General features: G+C 39.8%; 1 long non-coding RNA gene across 5 annotated transcripts; it reads right to left on the reverse strand.

The window, feature by feature from the left end:
- Positions 1-1,543: 1,543 nt before the first annotated feature.
- LOC147622769 (uncharacterized) lies at positions 1,544-10,811 on the reverse strand. 5 transcript variants are annotated; one of them, XR_015269507.1, is made up of 5 exons: positions 10,576-10,810; positions 10,381-10,482; positions 8,022-8,093; positions 7,843-7,937; positions 7,499-7,513 (listed from the first exon to the last, which is right to left on the reverse strand). It is a non-coding gene; the product is annotated as an uncharacterized LOC147622769 (long non-coding RNA). The 5 variants fall into 5 exon arrangements; XR_015269506.1 differs by having other exon boundaries at positions 6,736-7,937; positions 10,576-10,806; XR_015269505.1 differs by lacking the exons at positions 7,499-7,513; positions 7,843-7,937; positions 8,022-8,093 and adding an exon at positions 1,544-1,721 and having other exon boundaries at positions 10,576-10,811.
- Between the last annotated feature and the right edge of the window lie 367 nt (positions 10,812-11,178).

Raw genomic sequence — 11,178 nt, forward strand, 5'->3', positions numbered from 1 at the left:
CGATTTTGAGACCAACGTTTGCAAGTCCTGAGACAGAAATTAGATTCTTGCGAATGCCAAGTACATACAAGGTGTCAACAAGAGTATATGTGGCTCCACTGCATGATGTTAGTTCCACATTGCCAATGCCTTTAATGACATAGGATGCATTATTAGCACACAAAACTGTATCACCTAATGGAGCATCTCTCAAGGTGCCAAACACCTGTTTGCACTAAGTGATGTGCTTTGTAACACCCGAATCAAATAACCAATCAGCATTCAACAACGACAAACAAGAGACAGATAAATCACTACATTCGATTGTTAAGGCATCACTGATGTTTTTGAACATTTTACACAGAAAAGAAATGGGCAAACTCAAGTATATCTCACAAGAAGTAGCTTAAAGTGACTCAAGAGTTTCTCAAATGTCTGCTCAAAAGATGCAGGCAAAATCAGTGGACGCAAAATCTACAAGTTAAAATCTGCTGACGTGAAAGGTCAGAAGCTAACGTGGCATCAACAGGTCAGCAAGCCAGAAGCTAACATGGCGAAAGCAATTCAACAAATGTGGCACCAACAGATCAGAAGTAGGTCGGAAGCTGACATGGTGTCACCAAGTTGAAAATTGAAATAGAATCAACAAGTGAGAAGCTGAAGGCAGAATCGTCAGGTAAGGCTCAGCTGCCGAATAGACGCGGAACCAACTCACAGATGGATGCTAAATCAATTGGCGAGAAAAAATTTGAATCGGTTGACAGACAAAAATCGACAGACGGGATCGAGATCGACAGACGGAATCGACTGTCAGAAGCTGAAACCCAAACGTCGAATGCCAAAGGTTGTAGCGGAATGTTGAATTCGTTCGAAGTCGAAATACCGAACACAAACCGACTGTTGAATGGATAAACCGAGCCAACGAAGTAAAGCCGACCAAAGAAGTAAACCTAAACAACTGCTGAATGCGAAATATTGAAGCCTGCAAGATTGAACTACTAATGCGAAAGCCACAGTCAAATACTAAGTCAAGGCCTAAAAGTTGACTTCGAATGCTTTATTGCAGAATACCCCACGTCGACGAGCTAAATGCGAAATGCCGAGTGCCGACCATTGACTTAATGCGGAATACTGAAGTCTAATGCTTTAATGCGGAATGCCTGAAGCAAAATGGCTGAATGCAAAAAGCCAAACGCTGTGAACGGCTGACTAGGCAAAGCCGACTAACGCAATTAATGGACGCAAAAGTTTGATGCCGAGAGCTGAAAGCCAAACGTTGAATACTAATTTATTGACCATGCCAATCAAATGGATGCAGTTGAATGGCTGACCAAGAAGAATCAACAGACTCAAACAATAGCAGCAACAATAGCAGAAAAACAATGAATATTATAATCCGATGTCAAAATCTTCTAAAAGCTGTAGTGCTTGTGTGCGGGGTTGCGCAGAGTGTACGGCAACAGGCAACAAAAAGAGAAGCTGACCAATGTACAATAGAAAGTGAAAACCCTAGAACTATGTGGAAAGTACGAGAACTTACCCAAAAGTTGTGGGACAGCGAAGATAAAAGGATGTACAGCAATGAGACTAAAGAAGACTAGCAATGTACACTTGCTTCACCTCTACAAAGACTAATGCTGAGGAGCTGTTGGCTTCACAGCCAAGCTCAAAAACCAAGCTCTGAAAAACACCATGCTGATAACACTGCTTTGATACCAATGTTGGATGAGAAAGAAGATGCTCTGCACACACACGCACATACACAGTCGTACAAGAGCTCAAAGAGTAAAGGGAGACGAAGCTGTGAAGCTGAAACGTACTCAATGTTAATTATCACAAATGTGTGGAGTACAAGAGAACTATAGCCTAACACACGAGTGTTCACATGAGAAAAAACCCTTGCTAGCACAAGGTAAAAAGTATCCATGTGTAGGGTTGTTCACACTAGGGTCTTCCAAGGCTAACACTGACAAGCAAGAGTTCGAAAATCAACAAATTTCAAGCCGCGCTTGAGATAGACACCTATGTCTCAAACTAGGTTGTAATCATCCCTGTTGTAAGCCTAGCGAGGCGTGCCGTGACAAACTCAACCACGTGTCCAAGAGATAGAGATATAGAGAGGGAAGAAAGATAAGGGAATAAGGATCTTGCACAATACACCACACTAAACGAGGAACAAGCCCTGCCTCCCTTCAGAAATTTATTCAAGAACAATCCACGAACACGCTGGCCAAGATCAATACAATCAATGAATACAAAACAAACAGATATGCCGATGTAGGATATCCAACTCGATGTCGATGTCGAGGCACAAGATCTCTCATGTCGCGCACACCACAGAGATGACCCACAAGTATCTCCCACAAGACTAGTACCAGATCCAATATCCAAATCCAATGAATCAAAGTCCAATGAATTCAAATCCAAGTCTAGATCCAAGTCCAAGTCCAGATCCATGCTCTATGTTCCATGTCCAAGCTCTATGTCCAAACTCCATGTTCATGTCCAAGCTCCATGTCTAAGCTCTATATTCCATGTCCAAGCTTTTTGTGTTAATATGTAGACTTAATGTCCAAATCGAAGGAGAGAGTGGTAGTTCTTAAGGTGCCATCATCAGTCCAAATCGCAGGAGAGAGTGGTAGTTCTTAAGGTGCCATCATCAGCCAGGTGATAGGCGAAAAGATTAATGCCAACGAGCGACGACTCCAACAACTTGAGTGCTGGTCAATGCTAGCGAGCAATGCTACCGGATGGCTGGCTATGCTACTGTTTAGCTGTGCTGCTGAGGCTGGCTGCGCAGGCTAGGCAGTAGGTAGAGGTGGCCCAAGTCAAGCAGAAGAGATGGCTGCAAATAGCGCTGGCTCTAGGTCTTGGCTAAAGGCAATGTTAACTGCAGAAATACGGCAAGAGTACAGTGCACAATGGTTCAAGTTGCAGCGCTCTGTACAAGCAGCAATAGGATTGGCGACAGCAATGATGATGACCAAGCAATAGGTATGACGATGGTGTTCGCCAGGTGTTGGAGGCGATGCTAGCGCTTTAGCTAGCCGGCTGGTTAGTGCTGACTGAAAGTGGCAACCCACTGAAACGCAGGCAGTAGAGACAGCGCAGACAGGCGCTTCAGGAGACAACCAAGTGCTGGGGGGCAGGCGCTGGTTGTACTGGTGAAGCATAGATAGGTGGCGCAGGTATGCATGAGTACAGCAGGTAATGATAGTGTTAACAATCATACACTTCGATAATCTTGATAATGATGATGAAGATGAGGATCTTCAAGCTTTGATGTTGGCTACCACCCTTCAATGATCATCCTCATGGTGCTACAAGAGAAGTTCAAGCCTTTTTATACTTGAGGAGAGCCTTGCTTTTTGCCAAAAGCAATGCTTTTGCTTTGCTTTTGTTTTATCTTCTTGCTTTTGCTTTTTATTAAATATTATTAATAATAGCCAAATTCTTGATTTGTGCTTTTACAACTTCAGAGCCTTGCTTTTTGGCCTTAGAGTTACTTTTTGAAAAAGTTACTTTTAGCTTTTTGGTCCAGTTCGATGTCCTCTTTCCAGTGGTGCCTTCAGCTTTTGGTCAACATAATTTGACTTTTTGCTTTTTCTTGCTTTTTGACCAAGACTAGTGCTTTTTCCAATGCCGACTTTAGGAACCGTATTCCCATGTGTCCAACTTGTCGATGTGTCCGGGTATGAATTCAATAATGTGAAAAGAGCTAGGAGGACCAAATAGTTACACCTATGCCGACTATCCCACCGAATGCTCATTGATTGTATCTTCCATAACCTCAACGTCTTCGGACTCATCCTCCTCTTCAACAACCACATATTCCTCATCCGCGGATACATCCTCCGATAGACTATCTAGTGCTATATGGTGATGACGTATCATAACAACAATCCAATTCATCATAAATGAATAATCCAACAAAAAAGGGACAACAGCCTAATAAGAGTCATTGACACACTACTTCTAGAGGAAGCAAGTCTTGCACATCTGATTGAGCATGGACGAGGAAAACTATCGAATAGCCACACAAAAGAAATAAATGCAAAAAATGGACTCGTTTTAACAAACCTAGAGAGGAAAACCCACGAAATGTAATCACTTTAACTCGATCACAATGAGACGCCACGAACAAGTTAACAAAACAAAGATATACAGAATAGGTGAAACCTCTTCACATAAGGATAACGCATTAACATGTAAGACGAAAAGACGACGAACCCCATCTTAATCTGAGTAACAACAAAGATGGACTGAAGGATATCCTACGAAATAATGAACAATTCTTAACTTCATGGGCAAGGACATATAATCCGTACATGCCAAATCTATGCAAAATCTACATAACACTCAAATCATAAACCAAAGCATGTACAAGGAATCAATCGCAATGAGATCGCCAAAAGTGTTGGCGGATAAACCAACACAGCATTTACATATTTAACATCAAACATAATTGCGATATTAATGAGCATTCAAATGATCATCACATTACATAACATTATAGTCCTCAAATAGAATTGTGAAACAAAGATACATAACTAGCTCTATGTATTACTTCTTTTGCATATATCTCTCTACTTATACATCAATGCTTAGTGCATAAATAACCATCTGGATCAAGAAACACAACATTATCTCTGATCCAACATCTTATTCCTAAGCTACCCCTAAGCTAAGGTAAAAGTAATAATAAAACTAAGGTAGGTTATTTCCTACGCTAACATCTTCCAAAATGCCTATTAAGATCTTATTCCTAAGCTACCCCTAATAACATAAGGTAAAAGTAACAATAAAGCTAAGACGGGTATTTTCAAAGCTAACATGCAAACCTCTACACACCTTTTATACACATCACATCATCTTTTCATACCCTTTTTCACCTTCTATAACCATATACACTAGTGCTCGTCTTTTTCACTCCTTTTGCTCGTCTTTTTCACTCCTTTTTGGTCTCAAAGACCCTCTAGATATTAATATATCTTTCTTTCTTTTTCTCACATCACTCGACCCTTGGCCTCCCCCTTGAGCCCTTAAAGCAAGCCACCTTCACTATGCCTCCCCATTGACCCCCTTAAGCAAATTGCCTTCACAATGAGCCACTTTGCTTATTTTTAGTCCCCCCTTCCCCACATTGTTTACATATCTTTGCAGACCTACACACATCTTCTATAAATCTTTCCACGCCTTTTGTGTCCCTTACCATCATTGCATGCCTCCTCACACCTATACACCTCCAAAAATCTTCTATACACCTCTAAAAATCTTACATATCCCTCTAAAATGTTTTGCCTCACATGAGTAGAAAATGTGTATAGGCCTGAGAAGGAGTCTCTGTTCACACCTCTACACCACCTTCTATACATCTTTTCACACGTTATGAACCTCTACATCTCTACACCAATTACACTCCTCTACAATGTTGCATATCTCTTCACACCTCTTACACACATCACTACACCATTTAACATCCTTTTTCCACCTTCAATAATCATATACACTAGTGCTCATCCTTTTCACTCCTTTACAGTTAAGTTCACCCGTATACAGTAGTGCTTGTCTTCTTCACTCCTTTACATTTAAGTTCACCACTTTTTGTTTATAATTGCAATAACTTTATAATAGAGATCTCTTTCCTTTCTTCGCCTCACCTTTGCACCTCTTCTTGCCTTCCTTGCATGCCTATACACATTTTCACACCTTTTGAAAACCTTTACACATCATCTACACTTGTTTGCTCTCAACTACACCTTCCATGCACCTTTATCACCCTCCACTTATTCACACAATCACCCTCCACTTATTCACACATTTCATACAAAATAGTAAACCTCATTACACCTTTTGCATCTCGACATATCCTTTTCTTCCTTCGATAATTATGTACCGCTCTCGTTATCCACCACAAGCCCTCGCTTCTACACCTCTCTGCCTCCTCTACAAACCTCTGCACCTCGACATACCTCTCTCATCTCACCTCCCACCTCAATCCTCAATTCCTACATTTATATGTGTACTCTCTTTAGTACTCACTTAATCTCGACTCTTTCTTCTATATAGCTATACATGGATTGCTTCGACGTCTCTGCTCTTTTCTCTATATATACCTAGATGAATCCAAGAACATGCCCAAATTCACCTTTTAGTAGGAACATGCATGTTATATACTCATGGTAGTCCATTAATCAACATTGCTTCTATTCCCAGTGCTCTCTAACACTAAATCTCCAAGCCACAACGGCCACCTAGCTCCATTACGACTATAGAAACAAAGCCAATTGTAAAGCATCAACAATCTAATGATCTTGAAAAGGAATGTCAAGAAAACGTCAAAGAAAGCATCAAAGAGAGTTGAAGAAAAGAATTGAGTTAGTAAGACCTTCCACTCAAACTAGCACACACAAGGGCATACCTTCTACCCATTATTATCCATGCATGTCACCTACATATTTCATTACGAGTATCACATTTTTTTCACCTTGCATCTCATGGTGTTATGTCTCGAGGCTAACCAAGGTTAAGACCTTTAGGTTAGGTTAACCTTAGCTTAGGGATACGACAGATTAAGTGACTTAAGCTTTGATACCAAAGTAATTAGGATAGATCTCAAAGTAATTAATTAAAAACTTGATTGAATAAACATTTAAGCACAATGCTAAATTACCACGACCAACACCAACACCAACACCACCACACTCTAGATCAAAGTTGCCTCAATTAACCACAAACCCCCCCACCCCTTCAAGTAACCAAGGAATATTTGTAAATACAAAGCTTGCGAGTGCCCAACAAACCATAATATTTGCAATCCACCTATCGGACCACTTGGACAATTTCGACACTCTTTACAAAGTCCAAGGCCAATGGATTTGGCCATAGTGTTTTCAAAGGACTTCCACAAGCTCTCGAAAATCTGCAACTTGTCTTTAAGAGTCCTCCACAAGGTTATGGGCACAGTCTTGATCTCAATAAACTATAAAATAGTCGTTGAGCAAGAGAGCTGCCATGCACAGTTGGCTTGGCTACCTCTACAACGAAGTCGTGCTGCAAGAGGCCTGCCAAGCAAAGTCGACTAACTCCACAGCGATCGTGTGAAGGGTTGGACGAGCCAAAACGATGAACGAAATGTGATCGACTTCTCCAAGAGATGAAGGGAGAGCCATCCCTTTCAAAACGTGGAGAGAGCAGATCGTGACCACAACTCATCCCCCACTCCCATATACAAGACATTAAAACTAGAGACATTCTACAAACGTACATTTTTGCAATACTGGTGTTGATATCCCCTACCTTGAATGCAACTTCTAGCTTGCAATTAAGCCATGCCAAAATCCACGAGATCTCTATTTATTCAACTATGTGGATGTCTATTCATTTTCCATTTCTTTCACCAACTTAAAATTCACCTACATGAAAAAAGGAGGTATAGCAACTACATTTGAAGGCCCATTTTTTTAACCCTTATGTACTCTTTAACTATCCCATCTGTAAATTTTTACTCCGTCCGTCTTTCTGGCTGCGACAGCTGAGAAAATAGATTAATGGGACTATGTAGCATGTTGATTAGCAGTGTCCTCCAAAGGGCTTGTTTCTCCTACCAAAGCTTTTATCTACTGTGCCAGGGCTAAAATCATGACACACCTTGCTAAAGCAAACCAGCTTCACTCAGTCTCATGCATGATAGCCTAGAAGCCTAGATTAAGTCCATGTCAAGGGAGATCTCAATGTTCTTAATCTTCTAGAGTAAGATCTTTTCCTTCATATATTTAATTGAGATTATTTGAACACTTTCTATCAATTTTCCAAGAGGCAATTTTCATCCCTTTGAGACGAGTTTGAAGGGCCAAGGCAAACCTGACAAACGAACATCCAATTGGATCTTCTATAGATCTATTCATGCAGATTAACCTTGGGACTAGTCTTGTCCAACAATCTTGAGCACGTGATATCTGCAAATCACAAAGACTTATTATGTCAAATACATGCCTTCAAAAGGGTACAAAGGTACTGAGGGAACATGGGCAAGATTCTACCCCCGCACCACCGCCACGGCCCCGCACCACCGCGATATCACCACCTCCTAAAAAATCCCTCCACTCAACATCCTGGGTGTTGCAAAGAGGACAACATTCCAGATCATTCATTTGTGACCAATTGAAAATAGATATTATAATCAAGACATACAAGAAAATAAAAAGACCTTCAAATCACAGATCTTTCAATTTTTCACTAAAAGAAAACTCTTGTACAATCACACAAGTGTCTTTAGGCAACAATGACCTGTTATTGTAAAGTGCAAGGGAGAAAAAATAAGCCTACAATAGTCTGAGAAACTTCTTTGTGACAAGTGATTGATTTACTTGCCATAATTTACAGTGGTCCCCCTCTTCATTTTGAGATCCAAACGATTTCTATGTTCTGAATGTGTGGTGGCACAAGTTTCAATATTCTCAGGAAAATCAAGGCACAAATTTGAGCTCTCTCATGGTGTCATTGATCCTCAACGCATTCCTTGCAAGAAAACAAATTGTACTTTGGAATATTCATGGGATAGATAATGCCATGTCTGTCACGCAAGTTTCCAACTCACTCCACATTAGACTCAATTAGGGAGTTTGACAAGCAAGTAGATTTCTAAGGCCAGATGCACAAAGGCATTAAGGAAATTCAAATAATAACAGATGCAAAATCTATACTATGCAAAATCTATACTATAATTTTAACTCAAGTAACACATATCATCGACTCTGGTGTCAGGCTATATGCTCACCTTGCTGTTTTAAAAAATGATTAGCAAATTAAAGTCGAAAAAAACTACAAGCTTCTCCCAACAAAAAAAGCGCCCATTGCCATGACTACTCAATATCTATATTTGAACTAAGTAATAGGATACAGATGAATAGTAGCCTTGAGATTCATACACTGTCATCCAAGAGGATGCAAGGCTCCAAAGAACATAGATTTAAAAACAATGCCACTTTCAAAACAATTAAGAAAGCTTCTAGCTTGTATTTCTTTTCAAAAGAAATAGCACCACTAAAAAGGTCCCACTTACAGCATGCATAGATAGATGAATAGAAGCCTTGACATTCTACTCCCAAGTCATCCAAGAGGATGCAAGGCTTCAAAGTACATACATTTAAAAACAATGCTGCTTACAAACCACTTAACACTCCAAGCTTGTATTTCTTTTCAAAAGAAATAACACAACAAAAAAAGATGCCACTTATAACATGCATAGACAAAATTCCCCACACATTTTCACAACAGCCAAGAGAAAACAGTAAATTGCAATGTTGGCTTCTTTCTATCCATTGACACATTTTAAAAAAAATTCTTTGAACTTCCATCTGCTTGCATAACTTAATGCTAACAAAAGATCCCACTGATACACATGCTAATATTCGTTATTGGCATTTATATATAGGATGTATTAGAGCTATAAGCATTATACAATGTCTACTCTTAGCCTACCTAGATGTTTGGAAAGCCAAATGTGTTAATTAGCACTATTATTGCACATGATTGTGAGGAAAGAAATAAAAAGGCTCACCCACTTTTTGTTATCCTGGTTGGGTCCTCTAGAATTACAAATGACTTGGGGACACCACAGCGAGAGCTCGAGAGACATGCTCACTGTCCTACACTCTGTTCTACCAGAGGATGGAGTCATTGGATCTTCTTATTACACAAACTAGTACCTTGTATCATCCACATGACTACTTATATAGTACTCTCATATTGATACCTTGTATCATCCACATGACTACTTTTATTGTATCATCCACATGACTACTTATATTGTTGTACACTAGTTTCTTTTTTTCTTTTTTGAAGTTCAATCCATGACTTGATATTTTTCAAAAGACGATATTGTAACTTAGTTTGTTAAAATCTCTCTCTCTCTCTCTCTCTCTCTCTCTCTCTCTCTCTAGCAGGTACAATGTTGTTGTTACTTTTACTAGTACTATACATTACATGGCGGTTTCATATTCCCTCTCCAATTGGAAATTTTGTTTTATCCAAATTAAAAAACAATATAAGAATTTGGGCTCCAAATTCCCAAAAAAATACACCGTTATAGGTAGGTTGCACCTAAAATCATCTCAGTTGACATGGTCACTAATGGTCACTAAACCTTTCTTTTTTTATTAAGCTCCCATTAAAATAGGAAATTATATATGTATGTATGCATGCATGCATGTATTGTATGTGAGAATATATGTGTGTATGAGGATAGGTATGTATGTATGAATGTATACATCTGTATGTATGTATGTATACATGTGTATGTATATATGTATGCGTATCTGTATATGTATGTCTGCATGTACGTATACGTGTGTGTGTGTGTATGTACGTACGTACAAAAAAAGGGACAAGAAAACTTACTCTGTGGCAAGCGATCAACTTGAGCTGCTCCCAAAAGCCTGTCAGGAGTCATATTGTAGTCTCATGCACTGCTTGAACCCACTTTGGCACAGCTACAAGTGACTTGTATTCAAAAAAGAGAAAACAGAGAGTTTGGAAACCGATCTGGAGAAAAACTTGACATCACAAACAAGAGGAGGGAGGGCACGAGAATACATCGGAGCTGAAGATGCACTCGCAGCAGAGAAACGACAGAAACCCTAATTTGCAGAGAGAACCCCATGCTGCGATTGGGGAGGCCTTTGCCCTGAAAAGCGTGGCCGCCATCGTCATCCTCATCTGACAGAGGCGATAGCAGTTCGCCCAACATTTAGGGTTTGCAAGTTGAGAATAAAGCGCAATCGAGATTTCGGCTTAGGTTGTTATTATATGACACACACCCTCAACCAAGGTAAAGTCTCAAATAAAAATATAAATAAAAAGGACACTGCTTGGTACAAATAAAAATCTAGCATTACCCCCCAAAAAAAAGTTGAAAAAAAGGTTTAAAAAATGCATGCGAATAAATGGAACTAGCCTTTGGTTTGGAAGGGCACAAGTAGGTGACCCTTGCTTGTTGCTCTAGCATGAAGTTTTTGCTTATAAGTATATGCACATACATATGTGTCTGCATATACAAGTGTGCGACTGCGTGCGTGTGTATACATCTATGCATGTGTATGCGTATGCAAACATGTGTGAGTGTGTGTTTGTGTATGCGTGTATTTGTATATGCTTGTCTATATTTGTATGCACGCATGCGTATGCGTGTATTCGTGT

The sequence above is a fragment of the Cibotium barometz genome, chromosome 28 (assembly GCF_041138505.1).
Source record: "Cibotium barometz isolate CiBa-2024 chromosome 28, ASM4113850v1, whole genome shotgun sequence".
NCBI classification, from domain to species: domain Eukaryota; kingdom Viridiplantae; phylum Streptophyta; class Polypodiopsida; order Cyatheales; family Cibotiaceae; genus Cibotium; species Cibotium barometz.